Raw genomic sequence first — 25,987 nt, 5'->3', positions numbered from 1 at the left:
GAGTCACAACCTATCTCAACCTCTCCCCCACTGTCTAAAATGTTACCCAGAAGGTTAATAGGAAGTAGTGTATTGTTGAATGTGAGTGAACCCTCAGCTCTGCCTCCTCCCAAGAAAAGAATAACATATACTTAGGCATCTGAAAGCCCATCCTTGTCCTCCCAATAGGACATGGACTTTGAAATGGCCAATGAACAGTTACTAGAGACATTCTCTCAACAGGATGAATCTATTGAAATTCGTCATAGGGCCATGACATCCTGTACTGAGTCAAGCACAATTCCATTACTCACAATGGAACCATACATACCAGTAGATGATACTCAGGACACGGAGCGAGGAGTGCACATAGAGTCTGTTACAGTGCCTGCCATAGTTACGGCAGAAGAGCAGTCACATGCTTTTGAGAGAAAATCTGACTCTCAGCCACCGTTAATAGAGTCATTTTCTCCCCTCCCAGATCCAACACCTCTGGCTCCCTCACGGGATTCTCCACTCGCAGATTTATCTGGAGAAAGTGGAGGGCAACTCGGTCAATCTATCCCTGAAGCAATTCAGACATCTATTTCACATGAAATGATAGGTTTGACTGAGGATCGGGACTCGCAAATTCCCATTGCACCACCACTGACCTCTCCTGAAGAGGCTAGGGTGATTTTAACTGCAGGTACAGAAGAACAGCAACAGGAAGACTCCTTACGAGCAATTATATTGAGAGAAACACAAGCACCAGAGGTGAGTGAACCAAACACGAGTGAAATTCAGGTGAGAGCACACACAGACACAGATACTGAAAACCTGTTAGCTCAAATTGTTGCTTTAAAAAAAGAAATTGCTAAAAGCCAAGCTGAAGCTAAATCATTCAAAGCACAAGTGGTTGAACGGTCTTCTTCTTCCACCTCTGTCAACAATCAGCTGGCACTCATTAGGAATGATATCTCAGATCTCAAGACCACTGTCATACCAAAGCTCAATTCTATTCAGGAAACTCCAACTTTATCAGCTGATGACATTTCTAACTTCTGCTCTCTACATACAAGAATGACTTCTCTTGAAGACCTGGTTGAAATGAATCATGCACTGGACTCCTCCAGATTTCTAAAGATAGAAACGGGCATGGAACATCTTAATGAAGGAATGAAACACTTGTATTTCATGATCAAGAATTCTCACTGCCCTAATGAAGAACAAAGAACTTACTTTGAAGGGCCGTCTGGTGGAGGCTCAGGCTCTGGAGGTGATGGAGGTCATGGAGGTTCTAAAGGAAAGTCAGTAGAGGATCCCTCAATTAAGGGGGAGAAGAAAGGGAGTAGTGGAAAGGGAAAAGAAAAAGATACCTCTGCTGGAGATAAAGGAAAGGCTGATGATGTCTACTACAGTGGAGAACAGGATGACTTTGATATTTTTGACATTCCCACTGAACCAGTCTTGGAAGATAAAGATGGTTTATTTGAAGCTGAAGAGGAAAGTGATTTTGGAGAATGGGAAGAGGAAGCTACAGTGGATCCTATCTTTGAGAAAGAGTTTCAGCAGCAGCAGTCAGAGATGAAAAGAAAAGAAGCTGAACTCAAAAAGGTCTCCCAGATCATTGACATGAGGAAAGACATACAAAGAACATAAACTCTTCAAAAGCAACGTCTTCATGACATTAAGGCTCAAGAAAGGAGAAGAGATGTCAGACTGAAGATTGGTGAAAAATGGGATGAAGCTAGGAGAGTACTTGATATGCCTCAGCTGAGCACTAACAATGATAGGTAGTTCCTACATCTTCTTGACAAGATGGAAATCTCAAATCCTAACAATCACATGTACATGAATGCTATCAAGACTGAAGTCTCAAGGATCACAGCTGCTTTTGACAGATCCCTAAATGAGATGAGCATTTTTGTATATTGTCAGAGTGAAGGATCTTTCAAGGTGTCACTTCATCTGTTTGAGAATCGTTCTTTGTCAGAGATTTGGGTTCTTCTCAACAAAGTAAAAAGAAGCTCAGAATTGAATGAAGTTCTTCGAGAAAGACTTAAAGAGTTTGCCAGCAGGGCTAGTCCTCAAGTGGTCAACAATCCTCATCAGGTGAGATTCTTTAAGTCTGATTGTCTTCAAATCTGTCAGCTAGATGTACAATCTCTTAAAGACTACTCAGCTAAGCATCTGGTCTGGATGGAACATCATTTAAGAACTGCTGGATACTCATCCATGTTGAAGACTCAAGCTGCTGATTTGATTCAAGCTTATTGTGAAAAGAATATTAAAAGGTACAATCAGTTCAAGAATAAGCTGAAGTCAGTTGGAGTTCAACCAGTCAGACCAGCAAGCTTCACTTCAGAAAAGGATCGTGTCTTTGACAAGGAGTTGCTTCAAGATCTAGAAGAAGGTGAAGTCAGAAGAGAAGACAACTGAAGTCAATTAGCTCAAAACTCAATGTAATATGATTAGAGCTTTATGAATCAAGATAGAATAATATAGTTATATGTTCAGGCTAGAGGAACATCTATCTTGTATTCACTTGTAAATTTCTTATGGAATCTGGAAAATGTTAAAAATAATCCAGAACTTTTCTGCTATTTACTTTGCATTACTGTTTATATCTTTTTCTTATTTGTTAGTTGAGTTATCCTCTAGGTATTTGTTGTTATTGTCTAACAAGCAAATAGGGGGAGATTGAAAGGTATATGTCATAGCCTATTTGTTTATTCGAGGATTTAACTCAACTCAAATAAGAATGTAATAAGTAAATAGTGGACCTATCGTCAGAGAGATCTCACAAAGTAACATCTGTCAAAGGGTTAAAAACATTATTCATCTACAGACTTGAAGACTTAATTCACTGGAAGAAGCTCAAGAAATTGATCAAGCCTCAGTGATATAAATCAAGATTGTGGATTTAATCAAGTGACAGAAATCTCGTCAGGGTATCAATTAATTACAAGGATTTAGTCTGAAGAAAGTCAAGAGTATCAAGGTCAAGGCTTGAAGAAACGTCACGGAAGTTAGTCACTCATGAACCAGACAGTACATCGAGTGTCAACATTGAAGTGGTGGAATTGATTCATAATTGAAAGTGATTTTCAGAAGATTTTCAGAAGAATGGTTGCTGCTCAAGATTAGTATTAATTCTCTATTAATTAATTAAGTCATATAATTTAAATAAGAAAATAAATTATATCTGCAAAGATTAATTTATTGATTAATTGAATTAATTGATTAATTAATTCAGAATTAATATTAAGGATTTTCAGAATTTTTATTAGACTAAAATCTAGTAATAATTTAGTAAGACAATTTGATTTGAACTACTATGACAATCGGTATAACAATTGATAGTCATACCGAAAGTCTTGCTAGTTCATTCTGATTGTCTTGCTAGCTATTGGGATTGTCTTGCTAGTTCAAAAGGATAGTCTCACCGAAAGTCCTACCAGTTCAAATGGATTGTCATGCCAGTTCATTTGATTGTCTTGCCGAAAGTCTTGCTGATTCAACTGGATTGTTTTGTTTACTTAAACAAAAAAAAAAGCAGAAGACATTCATGCAAATATTCAAACAGAACACACAAGTCAAGAACACAGCAGAAACAAAAGCAAATCATTTCATTTTTCATCTGCTCTATTCAAGATCAAAATTCTAGATTGTAAAGTTAAATCCAAACCACTAGAATTATTTATCTTGTTCTTGTGTAACAATCTAGCGGATTAAAATCCCTAGAACTTAATCTCAAATCACATTTAGCATTTGATCTTTTCATTGCAAAAATAGAAAAAGTTCATGTTGAATTTATTCTAGATTTGTAATAATTGATTTGAGATTAATCCCTTGTAACAGATACCATTGTTGTAACACCTTTCAAGTTTAATAAAAGTTTTATTTAACTTGAATATTGTTTCACCTTTTTATTCCGCATTTTATTCGATTAAACGATATTGTTTGCATTCAACCCCCCTTCTACAAACAAATTGGGACCTAACACAAACCATGACAATCCCTATTAAATTCTGACATATGACAAAGAGATTGTTCTGTTTTCCTGAATCGAACATGTGACTCATGTCCATTGGCTATTTGTATTATAACAGTTCCTGGTATCTTTGGCCGAACAACCGTAATGAAACTTTCCGGTAGCCTCTGCGATAGGATTAAAGTTTTTTACAATTTAATATGGCATATGTATCAAAGACTTAATATGTTTCGAACATAATAAGCATTAAAAGAAATCTCACCACACCATCAAGCTCTCTGTCTTCTCTAAATCCAGGCAGAAAAACAAGGAATAAAGGATAGTCCTTGTTAGGTCACACAACACTGTAGATTGGGGTTGAATACAGTGTTTATACAATCAAATCGATTTAACATAAGTGTGTAATAAAGATCAAGTATATTGAATAAACTCTGTTATAATAAGAACTGTTGTTCTCTCTCAGTGATGAAAAAGTATCACTAAGAGCTGCTAAGTTACAATGTATAATCTTCTCGATAATGATAACACTTATAGTGTAAACCCTAAGTCTGTGTTTATATAGTACACAGTTACAAGATAACTTCTAATTGATATGGAATACAATTCTGACTCCTAAAATATATCAATCAGATATCTTCTACAAGTCTTCTAGTCCTCTAACTCTTTCCATGCATATCTTCTTTTATTTTAGTCTCGATCTTCTACTGTAAATCAGCTTCCTTCCTTATCTGTAAGTCTTCCCGCACTTAAGTTCTGATATGACCTTAAGTTCTGATATTATGTTATGACTTCCAGTAAGTCCTGATTTGTCATGTTGTTAAGTTCTGAAAACTAAACACAAATCATATTAGACATAACATCTCAAATATATCTAACAGTCCTTGCTATAGTACTTGAGCTATAATGTAAAACATAAATTATAGTATAAAAAATTCAAGTTCATTTGTGAAACCGATCTTACGGTTAAATGAGGTTAAACTAACTTTATATACATAAAAGGACTGTTAAAGAATGGAAATAATAGCTTTACTGACGATGTTTGAATCTTCCAGTAACTTTATGTTTGTTCGTCGTGCTTCCATATTTTAACAAGTATCTGTCATATACATATCGAGTAATATATTAGATTATTAATTGATTAAACATTATAATACTAGTTTGTACATTTGTCTACTGCTCTCGCAAGAGAGTTTGTTCCAACAATTAACTGTAATAGTCTTAATACATATCACAAGTACAAACATTAGTATACAAATTCTACAATATACATAAGAACTTAAACATACACACAATATATAAAGATGCAGAACATACATAATCTACAAACATACATAACAGAGTGTATACAAACAATAATCACAATACTCATAATACTCACTATTTTTCAGTGATAATCACACCCGTGTATACAATACTCACAACTTCAATCTTATTGTCAATACCAATTAACAATATTCATTGGTCAATACAACACATTGAGCAATTATACAAACTTATTGATATTACCGAAGCAGTTGAAGTTAAATCAAACTCAATTAGTGACAAAATTGAGTGTTAATTGGAAGATAAACCTTGAAGAAACGCAAACCTGATTAATCGAAGTGAAAGTTGTTCGCTCAACCGGTTTTTTCTCTCTTCTCCCTCTTTTCCGTCATTTTCTCCTAGATATGCATGCAACGGTTTTGTGTCCCAATGTTTTGGGATATAAATATGTAAGATATTTTAAAAGTAAATATAAATAGAAATATGTAAGGTAGTTTAAAAACATATATAAATATGTAAGATATTTTAAATATAAATTTAAAAATAGTTTCCTCAACTAACATAAAATCTTTGTCATTAATGAATTTTACTGTATGGGTAATTTTAAAATATATAGGTTAAATTAATATTCTAAGGATCGTATTATTATCAACCAAAATGAACCAAAAGAATAAATACCAAGTAGACTACAGTACAGTTAAATTAATATGTGAGATTATTTTAATTATTTTTTATATTTTTTAAAATAACACTTTATTAGTTAATATATAATGAAAATATATTATGAATATCCTATATTTTTATATGTAAGATAATTTACTCAACTAACATAAAACCTGTGTAAATAATGGATTTTACTGATATTATAATTTCAAAAAATATACATTACAATCAGATTATACGGATACGTTATATAACCGCGGTAGAACGTAATATTTTTTTTATCATTATCCACTCAAATGAACATCAAGTGTTGAACTATAACTTAATAGAACAAAAAGTGCTTAAAAACTTTCTATGATTAAAAAATTATCTGAAATAAAATAAAATAAATAAAATATTCAGAAAGAATTAGGTGTCTGCTTATTTGTATCCTCTCCAACCTTCACTTTTTCTGTATGATTGTACAATGTAAATGCAGCTATTATAATACAATCGACAATATAATATTATTAATGTCTCAAGAATTTAAATTAATAAATTAAAATTAATTTATTGGAGTCCATAATAATCATTATTTTGATTGTTGTCTGTTGTTGGTTCGTATCCATTTTGTGTGTTTTCTCCATATATTACGATTGAAATTCAGCTATTATATTACAATTGACAATTTGATATGTTATTTGCAGAAATAATCATCTATTGACATGAGCGGTTTTCTGTCACAATAATACTTATCCAATATGTTCAGCGTACGTTCTACCATTACTCTTTTCATGTCGAATACTAATTATAAAATATCATGAGTAGTAAGATGTTTAGTAATGAAGTAATTGAAATATATCAGATGGAAAATGACAGAACTAATTAAATTTTAAGAAATAACGTAATCTTAAATTCTTTACTGTCAAATATTTCATTAATATCCATGTCTATAACACAAGTCACATTTAAGCCACATCTATACTTATAAAACAATTAAAATTTGATAAAATGATGTACAACACAATTCTAAATCTTATTATCTTTAATAATATTTCAAGAAATTAAATTAATAAAAAGTTAATAGATATGATGGCTGCTGCTATTTATCCCTTCCATTTTTCGTGTTTTTTACCTTTAAGCAGTTTAAATGTAACTATTATATCCCAACAGACAATATGATATTACTATTGTCTCAAAAATTTAAAATAAAAAAATAAAAAAATTTAACTAAGATCCATAATAATAATCATAAACGACATGATGTCCGTTGCTTCTTATCCAATCCATTTTTTGTGTTTTCTCCATATTACATAATATAAATGCAACTATTATATAATAATAATAATAACTGGCAATATGATATCTTATAAACGGAACAAAGTATGTCTTGAAACATAATGAAACTTATAATATAAATCATATCGTTAATTTGCATCAACGGCTTTCTGGGCTTTCTATCACAGCTGAAGTTATTTGTTCGCACGTTCTACCATTGCTCCGTTAATGTCTAATACTAATCGTAAAACAACAAACGAAAAAAGTATATTCAGCTATGAAATAAGTGTTATCTTATTAATTTTTGGATAACAAAATATATAACAAATTATAATAGAAATGTGAAATATATAATATGATAAATCATAAAACATTTTTAATGTGTATAAATTAGATAATATTTCAAGAAATTAAATAAATGTAATAATATAGCTATAATAATTTGGAACTACATGGTCTCTGCTGCTACATATCCTCTGTAATCGATGTAAATGCAACTATAATAATACAACCATAAATATAACATGTTATTTGTAGAATCAAGTATTTGTAGACATATAAAATAATAATTTTAAAATTGTTCGATTAGGTTCAAAGTATAATCTTAAACAATATGCCTTATTAGGTTTTTCCAATATATATTTTATTAATCACTTAATAATATTTATATTTTTATTTAATATTTAATGTGTAAAGTGATTTTATCAAGAAGTCTAATGAAGTCATATAATATATATATATATAGAGAGAGAGCTCTCTCCAATATGGAGCACATAGATCACATGATTTAAGTTTATTATTACTTATTTATTATGTTTAAACAATATATTTTAGACTTTAACAAAATCAGGTTACATTCTTATCACCTCTAATCATATGGTGGTCATATATGGTAATTTCTTAATTTCCATATGATTAGCACAATCAAATATTTATAAGGATTTGCATATTATAAGATATACAATGCAAATGTACCTAATTACTTGGTTTAAGGTATAGAGAAATGGAAGATAAAATGGGTTGGGAACAACTTTATTTTGAAATACATACAAAGATATCTAATTGCCCCTTATCAGTTTATTTGTTAAGGAATGTTTAGTTGTTAATTTGTTTAGATAAATCAGAATAATGCATATGTTGGATTTTAATCGCAGCGGAGGCATGGTAAAACACTTTTTACACATATAAAATCCAAATAAAAGCATATAAATTGTGGTAAAAACATAGGGATCGATTACTAACCTTTAATAAGCGATCCAAGAGCAACGATCGGAGATCCTTAGCAGATGCTCATCAAACGTGAAGCACTCCACCGGTATCCACCAAGAAAACGACATTAAGGAGGAGGAGGAGGTGGAGAGAATTAGGTTTTATAAAAACTTGGGGTTATTGGGTTAGAATAAAAATAGGGTTTATAATAGTATATTTATAGGCAAAATTTTCAGCTGAAATTTTCCCATAAATATTATTATTATTATCCCATTTATTATTCTCATTAATAATTAAAACGTCTTTTAATTATTAATCCTTTTTCTAAACACTTTAGAAATAATTCTCTCTCTTGATTTAATTTCCAAAAAATTAAATCCTTAATTAATAATATTAAGAACTTTTCTTAATTAATTTATAATCAATTAAATCTCATTTCAATTATTAAATTTGCCAATTAATTATTTATTTCACAAATAAATAATTATTAGCCATTATTAATTAATTCCTCCACCATTAAATCATTCTCTTTTTATGGTGTGACCCTGTAGGTTCAATATTAAGCCGGTAGTAGAAATAAATAATAATAAAACTATTTTCTCATTATTTATATAAATTCTCTAATTTATTAAATATGATTAATTAATTAATCACATTTATTCTACATCGTGAGGGATACTTCTCAGCATATCGCGACTATCCGGATAATACGAATTCACTGCTTAGGATACCAAGAACCTATTCAATGATTAGTTATCGTACAATAAACTCCTTCTACCCTACAATGTCCCGATTAAATACAAGGCATGAATCTCGTGTCAAGCCTATCTAATTTAATCACTTGCTTTCCATTTACTAAGCTTAGTTCTATGCAAATTAGAAACTCCTTTCTAATTTCATTCACTCTGGCCAGAGATTCCTGAACTAGCATAAGTGGATCAGCCTTGAACATTCGCTTCCTTCACTGGAAGGGGTAGATCCTTTATTGATCATACACTATCTTCGTGTACAAATTCCTATACCCAGTAGAGCCCTAATAATTGTCCCTGGAGACTAAGAACTAAACCAAAGCATAGTTCAGTGTACACAAGATGACTATGATGACCTCAAGTCTAAGGATACTTGTACAACTATCACTATGTGAACAACTGCTGACACGTGAGTGAACTCCATCAGTTGTTTAGCTGGGCGAGTCATGTTCAGTGAACTTATTCTATAATAAGCACCTACATACTAGCTATAGTGTCACCACACAAATGTCTATGAGAACAGACATCCTTCATAATGAAGCAAGCATAGTATGTACCGATCTCTGCGGATTATTAATTACCAGTTAGTAATCCTACGACCAGGAACTATTTAAGTTCAGAGTTATCATCTTTTAGGTCTCACTATTATGATCTCATCATAATCCATAAAAAGCTTTACTCTAAACTATGGTATATCTTATTTAAACACTTAAATAGATAAAACCCGTAATAAAAACAAAACAAGTCTTTTATTAATATCAATGAAATCAAAACAGATTACTCATGAAGTTATTCCTAAATCCTAATACATGATTGGACTTAGGACATATACCTTTCAATCTCCCACTTGTACTGTATCTAATACCCATCTAGTCTTTATGACGATCAAAGTGACTTTCATAAAGTAGCTTTGTGAGTGGGTCTACTATGTTGTTATGTGTGTCAACTCTATTTCAATACAATACAATAAATGTTACCGCGCTCCCACTAACCCTTTTGTAGACACATGGTTCATCTACGTTTTTGATAAAACCAAACTCTTTGATTGTCTCATCAAAATGGATGTTCCATTTACGAGAAGCTTGCTTTAAACCACATATGGTTCGCAACAGCTTACACACTAGGTTTTCATTTCCCTTGGAAAGAAAACCATCTGGCTAATTGCCAGATCTCATAGTCGTAGTAAGCAGCAATCGCAAGCAAAATCCGAACTGATTTTAACAGGGCTACAGGTAAAAGGTTTCATCAAAGTCAATCCATTGCCTTTGTTTGAATTCTTTTTCCACAAGCCTGGCCTTAAAGGTCTCCACCTGGCCATTTGCTCTAATCATTCTTTTGTATCCCGTATACATAGATTTCATTCCGGATTTTATGGCACTATGCCATTTCTCTGAGTCAACACTACTCATAGCCTCATTATATGTCACAGGGTCGTCATCATCAATGATCGACAACTCATTGTCATTCTTAATGACAAGGCCATATTACCTCTCAGGTTGGCGAGACACTCTCCCTGTTCTATGAATAGGTTGTTCCACAAAAGGTTGTTCAGTCAAAACAGGTGTTTCCACTCGATCCGTAATAGTTTGTGCTTCTTGAACTTCATCAATTTCAATTTTGCTCCCACTGTTTCTTTCAAGGATAAACTCCTTTTCCAAGAAGGTAGCATGTCTGGAGACAAACACCCGATGATCGGTGTAAAAGTAATACCCTAAAGTCTCTTTAGGATATCCCATAAAACTACATTTTACGGATCGATATTCCAGCTTATCTGGGTCAACTTATTTGACATAAGCTGGACATCCCCAAATCTTAACGTGTTTAAGACCCGGTTTCCTTACTTTTCATATCTCATATGGAGTTTGAGGAACAGATTTGGAAGGCACCTTATTCAGTAAATATGCTGAGGTTTCCAATGCATAACCCCATAGGAATACTGGAAGATTTGCATAGCTCATCATGGGCCGAACTATGTCTAACAAAGTTCGATTTCTCCTTTCAGATACCAATCTGGAGGCGTCCACTGGGAGACTATACCATTTACTTTGAGATAATCCAGAAACTCTCCATTCAAATATTCACCACCTCGATCTAATCGAAGAATTATAATACTATGTTTGGTTTGTTTCTCCACTTCATACTTATACTCTTTGAACTTTTCAAAGGCTTCAGACTTGTGTTTCATCAAACACATATCCGAATCTAGATCTAATATCCATGAAAGTAATGAAGTATGAAAATCCACCCATGGCTTGCGTAGACATTGGTCCACATACATCTGTGTGTACCATTCCTGGCAAATTTGCAGCCCTCTCTCCATGTCCACTACATGGAAACTGCAGTGCCACAATGAAGTTAGATTTTCATCATCCCTTTTCTTTTATTAGTTTGTTCAATCTGAAGTAAATTATGTCACATTCATACAAACCATTATTCAAAGTACCACATCCATAAAGAATATTATCTCTAAGAATAGAACATTCATTATTCTCAATAATAAATGAAAATCCAGCCAAGTCTAATATGGGAATAATATTCCTCACAATCGAGGGAACAAAATAACAATTATTTAAAAAACAATAGTCTTGCCCGTAGGCATATGTAAATGAAATGATTCTACATTTTCAGCAGCAACTCTTGCTCCATTTCCCATCAGTAGAATCACCTCCTCTTCCTCAAGAGTCCTACTTCTCCATAGTCCCTGCAACAAATTGCAGATATGAGAACCACAGGCGGTATCTAATACCCAAGTAGAAATTTGATTTAATGACATATTCACTTTTATCATGAACATACCTGAATCAGAAGCGGTAGTCTCACTACCCATCTTCTTCTTCAATTCTGCAAGGTAAACCTTGCAGTTCCTCTTCCAGTGCCCCACCTTGTTACAGTGAAAGCAAACAACTTTGCTCTTGGGGTCTTCAGCTTTTGGTGGAACCGGCGTTTTCTCACCTACTTTCTTCTTCTTGGAAGGGTTCCTCTTCCTTTTCTTAGGATTGGAAACTTCACCAATTAGAAGAACATAACTCTTCTTAGGGGGAAAATTCGATTCCGCAGTCTTCAACATGTTGTGGAGTTCAGGCAGGCTGACATCCAACTTATTCATGTGAAAGTTCACAACAAACTGCGAGAACGAACTCGAAAGCGATTGCAAGACCAAGTCTTGGCTCAGCTCCCCATCTATGGCAAAACCAAGTTGTCCAAGACGTTCAATCAAATTGATCATCTTAAGTACATGGTCATTCACAGATGATCCCTCAGACATCCTACAACCGAACAGCTCCTTCAATATCTCATATCGAGCTGTCCTCCCCGCCACATCATACAACTCTTGTAGATGCATGAGGATAGTGTGAGCATCCATATGCTCATGTTGCTTCTGTAGCTCAATGTTCATGGAAGCTAGCATGATGCATTGAGCAACATTTGCATCATCTATCCACTTATGATACACAACATGTTCATCATTATGCGCATCGCTAGCAGGTTCAGTAGGCGTAGGTGAGTCAATCACGTATTCCAGCTTCTCAATCCTGAGAACAATTCTCAAGTTTCGAAGCCAGTCAGCATAATTAGGACCAGTCAACTTGTGAGCATCCAGTATGCTCCTGAGTGATAGTGCAGAAGACATAATGTATATTGTAAATCTGTAAATGATAAACACATAACAACACTTAGCAAATATTCGATTTCATTTTAAAACACTATATAAATCGGGTCTTTATTCATAAGTGGCTCCCACTAGTTTACCTAATTTATTCAACCCCCTACGTGAAAAATTAAGCATTCATAATGCTAGTGGGAATAGGGATCCTACATTCCATTACACAACCTCGGCTGTAGCACGAACCGCCATGTAATGTTCAATAGGAAGACAACTCTTGTCAATTACATCTTATGTTATTCCCTAATCAAACTTTAGCCTCTTGAATAATTGAGTCTCGGCTGTGGCATGACAAACTCAATATTCTAAGTCAAGTCTAACCCAACATTCCGTACAGTTGAATCAGTCCCCAAAGGCCCACGGCTGTGGCACGTACCGACCTTTAGATTCTTATTCAATGTACACATCTCTATGTAATAGACAAATATTTCTTATTTCGAAATCAAAGCCCTCGGCTTTAGCACGAACCGACAATGATTTAAAAATAAGAACTACTTTCTATTATGTTGGAAGGCTATGACCGACACAAGCCCGTTGTGTCATTGGCCAATTACTACTTGATATTATTTAATTTTAGAGGGATTATATTACGTTACAATCATAATCATATTATAAAGAGATTCTTCCTTTTAAATTAAATATTTCAAATCAATAATCAATAATCAGATGATTCCCAGATCGGGTGGAGCATTGTCAAGAGGCGTCACTTAATAACCCTTTCTTACAGATAAAAATCTGTTGTTGACAGAATCATCCTTTCTCTCATATCGAAAATTCAAATTCAATTACGTGTTTCATAAACACAAGAATCTCATGATTGTATTCATAATATTATTCTTAAGGTTATGAAACAATTTCACTATACTAGATTGTCTAACAAGCGCCTTATGTTCATTTAAGTTCACCTAAATCTATCATCGCATGATAAACTAAGCATATATCACATATATCAACATGAATAAACATCAAGGTAGGCATGTTATATCATCTAGCACATTAGTCTAAGCATTATACATCTCTATATATCACATGAAGCATTTAAAAGCAATTAAAATAGTCAAAAACACCTTTAAAACACTTCTGTTAGCTATAAACAGTATGAAACAATTTCATAAAATATCATATAATATACCATTAGAAGCGTCTCGAAAAGAGGAATCCAACGGCACCAAAATCGCCCAAATCTGAGCTAGCACGCGCCCTCACGCGCCGAAACAAGGTCCCCACGCGCGGCCACGCGCACACGCGCTGTCAGGCGCGTGTCTGACAACCAACCACGCGCTTCACGTGCCCCACGCGCCCCTAACTCCTATGCTGACGTCAGCATGACGTCATCAGCGCATGTCTACCACGCGCCGCGCGTGGCACGCCAGCGCATGAGCCCCACGCGCGCGTGGCCGACGTGCGGTCCTTCGTTCTGTTTGCGTCAGTCGCCGTTTTTCGATCGTCGTGCAGCCGTGCAGCCGTACAGTACTTCTCTGTACCCTATCTGCTTTTCTTTTTTCCGTGCAGCAGTAAACACACAGCCAACAGAATATATTTGCAGCCATATATATATACAACAGAATATACATATATATATACTTATTTAATTAAGAATTTTAATTGTAACAACTTCAAAAATTCATAATAAAAATCTATACATCATAAAATTATGAAAAAAATACCCAAACGATCTACAACACTTGTAGAACCCAGATCAATATTCAAAATTATTCTGAGAAACGATTTCTCATCAGACAAAATTAATCCATAATATAACTTGTAAAAATCATAATTAATTCATACAAGCACATAAAATTCTGAAATTTTTACCACAGATCTATATGCATACAACCTAAGCTCTGATACCAATGTTGGATTTTAATCGCAGCGGAGGCATGGTAAAACACTTTTTACACATATAAAATCCAAATAAAAGTATATAAATCGTGGTAAAAACATAGGGATCGATTACTAACCTTTAATAAGCGATCCAAGAGCAACGATCGGAGATCCTTAGCAGCTGCTCCTCAAACGTGAAGCACTCCACCGGTATCCACTAAGAAAACGACGTTAAGGAGGAGGAGGAGGTGGAGAGAATTAGGTTTTATAAAAACTTGGGGTTATTGGGTTAGAATAAAAATAGGGTTTATAATAGTATATTTATAGGCAAAATTTTCAGCTGAAATTTTTCCATAAATATTATTATTATTATCCCATTTATTTTTCTCAATAATAATTAAAACGGCTTTTAATTATTAATCCTTTTTCTAAACACTTTAGAAATAATTCTCTCTCTTGATTTAATTTCCAAAAAATTAAATCCTTAATTAATAATATTAAGAACTTTTCTTAATTAATTTATAATCAATTAAATCTCATTTAATCAATTATTAAATTTTCCAATTAATTATTTATTTCACAAATAAATAATTATTAGCCATTATTAATTAATTCCTCCACCATTAAATCATTCTCTTTTTATGGTGTGACCCTGTAGGTTCAATATTAAGCCGGTAGTAGAAATAAATAATAATAAAACTATTTTATCATTATTTATATAAATTCTCTAATTTATTAAATATGATTAATTAATTAATCACATTTATTCTACATCGTGAGGGATACTTCTCGGCATATCGCGACTATCCGGATAATACGAATTCACTGCTTAGAATACCAAGAACCTATTCAATGATTAGTTACCGTACAATAAACTCCTTCTACCCTACAATGTCCCGATTAAATACAAGGCATGGATCTCGTGTCAAGCCTATCTAATTTAATCACTTGCTTTCCATTTACTATGCTTAGTTCTATGCAAATTAGAAACTCCTTTCTAATTTCATTCACTCTGGCCAGAGATACCTGAACTAGCATAAGTGGATCAGCCTTGAACATTCGCTTCCTTCACTGGAAGGGGTAGATCCTTTATTGATCATACACTATCTTCGTGTACAAATTCCTATACCCAGTAGAGCCCTAATAATTGTCCCTGGAGACTAAGAACTAAACCAAAGCATAGTTCAGTGTACACAAGATGACTATGATGACCTCAAGTCTAAGGATACTTGTACAACTATCACTATGTGAACAACTGCTGACACGTGAGTGAACTCCATCAGTTGTTCAGCTGGGCGAGTCATGTTCAGTGAACTTATTCTATAATAAGCACCTACATACTAGCTATAGTGTCACCACACAAATGTCTATGAGAACAGACATCCTTCATAATGAAGCAAGCATAGTATGTACCGATCTCTGCGGATTATTAATTACCAGTTAGTAATCCTACGACCAGGAACTATTTAAGTTCAGAGTTATCATCTTTTAGGTCTCACTATTATGATCTCATCATAATCCATAAAAAGCTTTACTCTAAACTATGGTATATCTTATTTAAACACTTAAATAGATAAAGCCCGTAATAAAAACAAAACAAGTCTTTTATTAATATCAATGAAATCAAAACGGATTACACAGGAAGTTATTCCTAAATCCTAATACATGATTGGACTTAGGACATATACCTTTCAGCATATTTACAGGATCACTCAATATCCTAATAATCAATAGTGAACCATGATACGTGGGAAGATGGTAGTTATATAGGACACGATCACATCATTTATACGAGAATAAACAACAGGCATACCTGGTTCACTACCACTGATCGATAGTTTTTTTGCAACCGGTAAGAACAGCCATTATAAACACATTAGTGCTTTCTTATGTAGCCTTTTATATTCATTATTTGTTGAACATTTTGCAGATATGAAGATGCACAGTCATTTTGTCTGCTTTGAATGAGACTCGGAACGATTGGTTCCTGAGAGTTCTTGTCACCAGGATTTGGAACAATACTACTAGCTCTGGCATTTTAATTCGTTACAATATGATTTTGTTAGATTGTGAGGTATGTTACAACAAATCTGTATATTTGGAACAATACTACTAGCTCTGCCATATTGATTCGTTATAATATGATTCATTACAACATTGCATAAACTATCATATTTTCTAAATGTGGCATTTAGTTTTATATCAATACATTACCTATTTCTGTTATTCAATTTCCTGAATAACCATATGCACGCGGTCGTCGCTCCAGAGCTTTGGAATCTCTTTGCGGGTATTATTACTCCAGGTACTAAAAGAGATATGTCCTAAGTCCAATCATGTATGAGGATTTAGGAATAACTTTTATCTAATCTGTTTTGATTTCATTGATATTAATAAAAGGCTTGTTTTGTTTTTATTGCGGGCTCTATCTATTTAAATGTTTAAATAAGATATACCACAGTTTAGAGTAAAGCTTTTTATGGATTGTGATGAGATCATAATAATGAGACCTAAAAGATGATAACTCTAAACTTAAATAGTTCTTGGTCGTAGGATTACTAACTGGTAATTAATAATCCGCAATGATCGGTACATACTATGCTTGCTTCATTATGAAGGATGTCTGTTCTCAAAGACATTTGTGTGGTGACACTATAGCTAGTATGTAGGTACTTATTATAGAATAAGTTCACTGAACATGACTCACACAGCTGAACAACTGATGGAGTTCACTCACGTGTCAGCAGTTGTTCACATAGTGATAGTTGTACAAGTATCCTTAGACTTGAGGTCATCATAGTCATCTTGTGTACACTGAACTATGCTTTGGTTTAGTTCTTAGTCTCAAGGGACAATTATAAGGGCTCTACTGGGTATAGAAATTTGTACACGAAGATAGTGTATGATCAATAAAGGATCTACCCCTTCCAGTGTAGGAAGTGTATGTTCAATGATGATCCACTTATGTTAGTTCAGGAATCTCTGGCCAGAGTGAATGAAATTAGAAAGGAGTTTCTAATTTACATTAAATAGAACTAAGCATAGTGAATGGGAAAGCAAGTGATTAAATAAGATAGGCTTGACACAAGTTCCATGCCTTGTATTTAATCATGACATTGCAGGGTAGAAGGAATTAATTGTACGGTAACTACTCACTGAATAGGTTCTTGGTATTCTAAGAAGTGAATTCGTATTATCCGGATAGTCGCGATATGCTGAGAAGTATCCCTCACGATGTAGAATAAATATGATTATTTAATTAATCATATTTAAGGAATTACAGAATTTATATAAATAATGATAAAATAGTTTTATTATTATTTATTTCTACTACTGGCTTAATATTGAACCTAGAGGGTCACACCATAAAAGAGAATGATTTAATGGTGGAGGAATTAATTAATAATGGCTGATAATTATTTATTTATGAAATAAATAATTAATTGGCAAATTTAATAATTGATTAAAAGAGATTTAATTGATTATAAATTAATTAAGAAAAGGTTCTTAATATTATTAATTAAGAATGTAATTTTTGGAAATTAAATCAAGTGAGAGAATTATTTCTAAAGAGTTTAGAAAAAGGATTAATAATTAAAAGGTGTTTTAATTATTAGTGAGAATAATAAAGGGTTAATAATAATAATATTTTATGGGAAAATTTTCAGCTGAAAATTTTGCCTATAAATATATTATTATAAACCCTATTTTTGCCTCAACAAAAAAGATTTACAAAACTCTAATTCTCTCCATCTCCTCCTCCTTCATTACATCGTTTTCTTGGTGGATACCGGTGGAGTGCTTCACCCTTGAGGAGCAGCTGCTAAGGATCTCCATTCATCTTTCCATTAATGTAAAGCTTCTTACGGTAAACATACTGAACTATGAATTAAATATTATTTTTCGCATGGATCCTGTGGAGGGTTTCGGTTTTTAAGATTAAATTTACGTTTTCGCTGCGTTTATGTGCTAAAAACCCTTCAATGGCATCAGAGCTACTTGCGAAAAGTTTTTAATTCGTTTATGTGTTTAACTGTTTTCGATATATGAGTATGTACGTGATTCGCCATGATTTAATGTTGATATAATATGCTTATATATGTATGGTTTTGAATATATGATATTCATGTGAGTTGTATAATCATAAGATGATTATGTAATCTGTATATATACTGATGTATACATGATTTATGTTTATTCTAATTATGAGAATCATATTAGATACGGATTCTGAATTGGCTGCTGCAGATTTGCTGAAATCTGGGTCTGGTGTCCGATTTACGCAAACGAATACCCTATTTCATAGGTAAACGAGCGTCTGAACAAAACTGATAGCTAAATCTATCAACGACTCATCTGTAAGGCGTTTGACGTCGTTTACTGCCCGTAAACAGTGATTCTTATTTTTCTGGTTTGATTCTGATTTTTCTGATTTTTGTCATATTTTCTTTTTATGATTAGATCATGGATAATATGATATGTTAAGATCAGATTATGTGTTTTAACATGCTTTTATGTGTTTTATGAGCATGGTGGATGGTTATGGCCTTTCGACCTTAGTGTAATGGTTTTGGTTTTGGTTTTAAATACGACTACAATGTCGTCAATCTTTGTAATCATAAATCTCGAATGTACTCGAGATATTCTTGTAAGTTCATCAGATTAGTTTTACTTTCAATCTTGTAATGTAATTGAAGACTCAAGAAAGCTATCCAATGGAGGTGATACAAAGAAGAAGACGAGGCATACAAGAAGTCTAAACAAAGAAGAAAACCTATGTAATAAGTAGTTGTATTTATTTCCATCACCATATTAGATTGACCTTAATCTTTATCATGAGCTTGATAAAGATCACATAGGATGGGGCCATAACCAAACTGTTGGATTTTTAAACGCAGCGGGGTGTGGAAAAACACTTTTACACACACAAAATCCAAATAAAAGCATATAAATCGTGAATAAAAATTCGAGGGATCGAATCTAACCTTTAAAAATAATTCGGAGACAACGATCAGAGATCCTTAGCAGTTGCTCCTCAAGTGTGAAGCACTCCACCGGTATCCACCAAGAAAACGACTTTTAGGAGGAGGAGGAGGTGGAGAGAATTTGGTTTTCTGAAACTTTTGGGTTTCTGGGGTTAGAATAAAATAGGGTCTATAATAGTGTATTTATAGGCAAAATTTTCAGCTGAAATTTTCCCATAAATATTATTATTATTAATAATTAAAATACCTTTTAATTATTAATCATTTTTCTAAACACTTTAGAATTAATTCTCTCTCATGATTTAATTTCCAAAAATTAAATCCTTAATTAATAATATTAAGATCTTTTCTTAATTAATTTATAATCAATTAAATCTCATTTAATCAATTATTAAATTTGCCAATTAATTATTTATTTCACAAATAAATAATTATTAGCCATTATTAATTAATTCCTCCACCATAAAATCATTCTCTTTTTATGGTGTGACCCTGTAGGTTCAATATTAAGCCGGTAGTAGAAATAAATAATAATAAAACTATTTTATCATTATTTATATAAATTCTCTAATTTATTAAATATGATTAATTAATTAATCACATTTATTCTACATCGTGAGTGATGCTTCTCAACATATCGCGACTATCCGGATAATATGAATTCACTGCTTAGAATACCAAGAACCTGTCAGTGAATAGTTACCGTACAATAAACTCCTTCTACCCTACAATGTCCTGATTAAATACAAGGCATGGATCTCGTGTCAAGCCTATCTAATTTAATCACTTGCTTACCATTTATTATGCGTAGTTCTATGCAAATTAGAAACTCCTTTCTAATTTCATTCACTCTGGCCAGAGATTCCTGAACTAGCATAAGTGGATCAACCTTGAACATTCGCTTCCTTCACTGGAAGGGATAGATCCTTTATTGATCATACACTATCTTCGTGTACAAATTCCTATACCCAGAAGAGCCCTAATAATTGTCCCTGGAGACTAAGAACTAAACCAAAGCATAGTTCAGTGTACACAAGATGACTATGATGACCTCAAGTCTAAGGATACTTGTACAACTATCACTAAGTGAACAACTGCTGACACGTGAGTGAACTCCATCAGTTATTCAGCTGGGCGAGTCATGTTCAGTGAACTTATTCTATAATAAGCACCTACATACTAGCTATAGTGTCACCACACAAATGTCTATGAGAACAGACATCCTTCATAATGAAGCAAGCATAGTATGTACCGATCTTTACGGATTATTAATTACCAGTTAGTAATCCTACGACCAGGAACTATTTAAGTTTAGAGTTATCATCTTTTTAGGTCTCACTATTATGATCTCATCATAATCCATAAAAAGCTTTACTCTAAACTATGGTATATCTTATTTAAACACTTAAATAGATAAAGCCCGTAATAAAAACAAAACAAGTCTTTATTAATATCAATGAAATCAAAACAGATTACATAAAAGTTATTCCTAAATCCTAATACATGATTGGACTTAGGACATATTCCTTTCAATCTCCCACTTGTACTAAAGCCAATCACTCTGGTATCTAATACCCATCTCACCTTTATGACGATCAAAGTGACTTTCAAAAAGTAGCTTTGTGAGTGGGTCTGCTATGTTGTTGTGTGTGTCAACTCCAATTCAATACAATACAAGAAATGTTACCACGCTCCCACTAACCCTTTTGTAGACCCATGGTTCATCTTCATTTTTGATAAAATCAAACTCTTTGATTGTCTCATCAAAAACGGATGTTCCATCTACGAGAAGCTTGCTTTAAACCACATTAATCGCAAGCAAAATCCGAACTGATTTTTACAGGGCTACATGTAAAAAGTTTCGTCAAAGTCAATCCATTGCCTTTGTTTGAATCCCTTTCCCAAAAGCCTGGCCTTATAGGTCTCCACCTGGCCATCTGCTATAATCTATCTTTTGTATACCGTATACATAGATTCCATTCTGGATTTCATGGCACTATGCCATTTCTCTGAGTCAACACTACTCTTAGCCTCATTATAGGTCACAGGGTTGTCATCATCAATGATCGACAACTCATTGTCATTCTCAATGACAAGGCCATATTACCTCTCAGGTTGGAGAGACACTCTCCCTGACCTATGAATGGGCTGTTCCACAAAAGGTTGTTCAGTCAGAACAGGTGTTTCCACTCGATCTGTAGTAGTTTGTGCTTTTTGAACTTCATCAAGTTCAATTTTACTCCCACTGTTTCCTTCAAGGATAAACTCCTTTTCCAAGAAGGTAACATGTCTGGAGACAAACACCCGATGATCGGTGTTTAAGTAATACCCTATAGTCTCTTTAGGATATCCCACAAAACTACATTTTACGGATCGATATTCCAGCTTTTCTGGGTCAACTTACTTGACATAAGCTGGACATCCCCAAATCTTAACGTGTTTAAGACTCGGTTTCCTTTCTTTCCATATCTCATACGAAGTTTGAGGAACAGATTTTGGAAGGCACCATATTCAGTAAATATGCTGAGGTTTCCAATGCATAACCCCATAGGAATACTGGAAGATTTGCATAGCTCATCATGGACCGAACTATGTCTAACAAAGTTCGATTTCTCCTTTCAGATACTAATCTGGAGGAGTCTACTGGGAGACTATACCATTTACTTTGAGATAATCTAGAAACTCTCCGTTCAAGTATTCACCACCTCGATCTAATCGAAGAGTTATAATACTATGTTTGGTTGTTTCTCCACTTCATACTTATATTCTTTGAACTTTTCAAAGGCCTCAGACTTGTGTTTCATCAAACACATATCCGAATCCAGATCTATCATCTATGAAAGTAATGAAGTATGAAAATCCACCCATGGCTTGCATAGACATTGGTCCATATACATCTGTGTGTACCATGCCTAGCAAATTTGCAGTCCTCTCTCCATGTCTACTAAATGGAGACTGTAATCCACTATAAAGTGAGATTTTCATCATCCCTTTTCTTTTATTAGTTTGTTTTATCTGAAATAAATTATGTCACATACATACAGACCATTATTTAAAGCACCACATCCATAAAGAATATTATCTCTAAGAATAGAACATTCATTATTCTCAATAATAAATGAAAATCCAGCCAAGTCTAACATGGGAATAATATTCCTCACAATTGAGGGAACAAAATAACAATTATTTCAAACAATAGTCTTGCCCGTAGGCCTATGTAAATGAAATAATTCTACATCTTCTGCAGCAACTCTTGCTCCATTTCCCATCAGTAGAATCACCTCCTCTTCCTCAAGAGTCCTACTTCTCCTTGGTCCCTGCAACAATTGTAGATATGAGAACCACAGGCGGTATCTAATACCCAAGTAAAAATTACATATTCACTTCTATCATAAACATACCTGAATCAGAAGCGGTAGTCTCACTACCCTTCTTCTTCAATTCTGCAAGGTAAACCTTGCAGTTCCTCTTCCAGTGCCCCACCTTGTTACAGTGAAAGCAAACAACTTTGCTCTTGGGGTCTTCAGCTTTTGGTGGAACCGGCGTTTTCTCACCTACTTTCTTCTTCTTGGAAGAGTTCCTCTTCCTTTTCTTAGGATTGGAACCTTCACCAATTAGAAGAACAGAACTCTTCTTAGGGGGAAAATTCGATTCCGCAGTCTTCAACATGTTGTGGAGTTCAGGCAGGCTGACATCCAACTTATTCATGTGAAAGTTCACAACAAACTACGAGAACGAACTCGGAAGCGATTGCAAGACCAAGTCTTGGCTCAGCTCCCCATCCATGACAAAACCAAGTTGTCCAAGACGTTCAATCAAATTGATTATCTTAAGTACATGGTCAATCACAGATGATCCCTCTGGCATCCTACAACCGAACAGCTCCTTCGATATCTCATATCGAGCTGTCCTCCCTGCCACATCATACAACTCTTGTAGATGCATGAGGATAGTGTGAGCATCCATATGCTCATGTTGCTTCTGTAGCTCAATGTTCATAGAAGCTAGCATGATGCATTGAACAACATTTGCATCATCTATCCACTTACGATACACAACATGTTCATCATTATGCGCATCACTAGCAGGTTCAGTAAGCTTAGGTTAGTCAATCACGTATTCCAGCTTCTCAATCCTGAGAACAATTCTCAAGTTTCGAAGCCAGTCAGCATAATTAGGACCAGTCAATTTGTGAGCATCTAGTATGCTCCTGAGTGATAGTGCAGAAGACATAACGTACAAAGTAAATCTGTAAATGATAAACACATAACAACACTTAGCAAATATCCGATTTCATTTTAAAACACTATATGAATCGGGTCTTTATTCATAAGTGGCTCCCACTAGTTTTCCTAATTTATTCAACCCCCTATGTGAAAAATTAAGAATTCATAATGCTAGTGGGAAGAGGGATCCTACATTCCATTACACAACCCCGGCTGTGGCACGAAACGCCATGTAATGTTCAATAGGCAGACAACTCTTGTCAATTACATCTAATATTATTCCCTAATCAAACTTTAGCCTCTTGAATAATTGAGTCACGGCTGTGGCACGACAAACTTAATATTCTAAGTCAAGTCTAACCCAACATTCTGTACAATTGAATCAGTCCCCAAAGGCCCACGGCTGTGGCACGTAACGACCTTTAGATTCTTATTCAATGTACACATCTCTATGTAATAGACAAGTATTTCTTATTTCGAAATCAAAGCCCTCGCCTGTGTCACGAAATGACAATGATTCAAAAATAAGAACTACTTTCCACCATGTTGGAAGGCTATGACCGACACAAGCCCGTTGTGTCATTGGCCAATTACTACTTGATATTATTTAATTTTAGAGGGATTATATTACGTTACAATCATAATCATATTATAAAGAGATTCTTCCTTTTAAATTAAATATTTCAAATCAATAATCAATAATCAGATGATTCCCAGATCGGGTGGAGCATTATCAAGAGGCGTCACTTAATAACCTTTTCTTATAGATAGAAATCTGTTGTTGACAGAATCATCCTTTCTCTCATATCAAAAATTCATATTCAATTACGTGTTTCATAAACACAAGAATCTCATGATTGTATTCATAATATTATTATTAAGGTTATGAAACAATTTCACTATACTAGGTTGTCTAACAAACGCCTTATGTTCATTTAACTTCACCTAAATCTATCATTGCATGATAAACTAAGCATATATCAACATGAATAAACATCAAGGTAGGCATGTTATATCATCTAGCACATAGAACTAAGCATTATACATCTCTATGTATCACATGAAGCATTTAAAAGCAATTAAAAACAGTCAAAAATAGCTTTAAAACACTTCATGGAAATATAAACAGTTCAAAACTTTTATATAAACTAAAATTGATCACTCCATTAGATCCGTCTCGGAAAAACGAATCCAACGGTATATTGCACGCCTAAAACGGAGTTACGAAACTCCCAGAAAATCAATTTTAAAATCAACAGAAGGGCAGTAACGCATTCCGGTGATGCGTTACACCCCTTTTCAGCCATTAAAGGGTGTAACGCATTCCGTGAATGCGCCACAGGTGTGTAACGCATTCCCGGAATGCGTTACACCCCTATAATTTTTTTTTCGGCAGCCGCCGTTTTCTTTCTTTCTCGAACTCCGTGCAGCAACCGTACCTGACTGTTTCTGTGCTTCTCCGTACAGCAGAAGTAGTACAGCAACTTACAGATGTACAGCAGATGAATATACAAACATATATATATACTATATATACATATATTTACTTATTTAATTAAGAATTTAATTGCAAAAACTTCAAAAATTCATAATAAAAAATCTATACATCATAAAATTATGAAAAAAATACCCAGACGATCTACAACACTTGTAGAACCCAGATCAACATTCAAAATTATTCTGAGAAACGATTTCTCATCAGACAAAATTAATCCATGATATAACTTGTAAAAATCATAATTAATTCATACAAGCACATAAAATTCTGAAATTTTTACCACAGATCTATATGCATACAACCTATGCTCTGATACCATTGTTGGATTTTTAACGTAGCGGGGGCATGGCAAAACACTTTTACACACACAAAATCCAAATAAAAGCATATAAATCGTGAATAAAAATTCGAGGGATCGAATCTAACCTTTAAAAATAATTCGGAGACAATGATCAGAGATCCTTAGCAGTTGCTCCTCAAGTGTGAAGCACTCCACCGGTATCCACCAAGAAAACGACTTTTAGGAGGAGGAGGAGGTGGAGAGAATTCGGTTTTCTGAAACTTTTGGGTTTCTGGGGTTAGAATAAATTAGGGTCTATAATAGTGTATTTATAGGCAAAATTTTCAGCTGAAATTTTCCCATAAATATTATTATTATTAATAATTAAAACAGCTTTTAATTATTAATCATTTT

The sequence above is a fragment of the Apium graveolens genome, chromosome 8 (assembly GCF_009905375.1).
Source record: "Apium graveolens cultivar Ventura chromosome 8, ASM990537v1, whole genome shotgun sequence".
NCBI classification, from domain to species: domain Eukaryota; kingdom Viridiplantae; phylum Streptophyta; class Magnoliopsida; order Apiales; family Apiaceae; genus Apium; species Apium graveolens.
The sequence above is the reverse complement of the archived record's forward strand: the minus strand, read 5'-3'. Positions refer to the sequence as shown.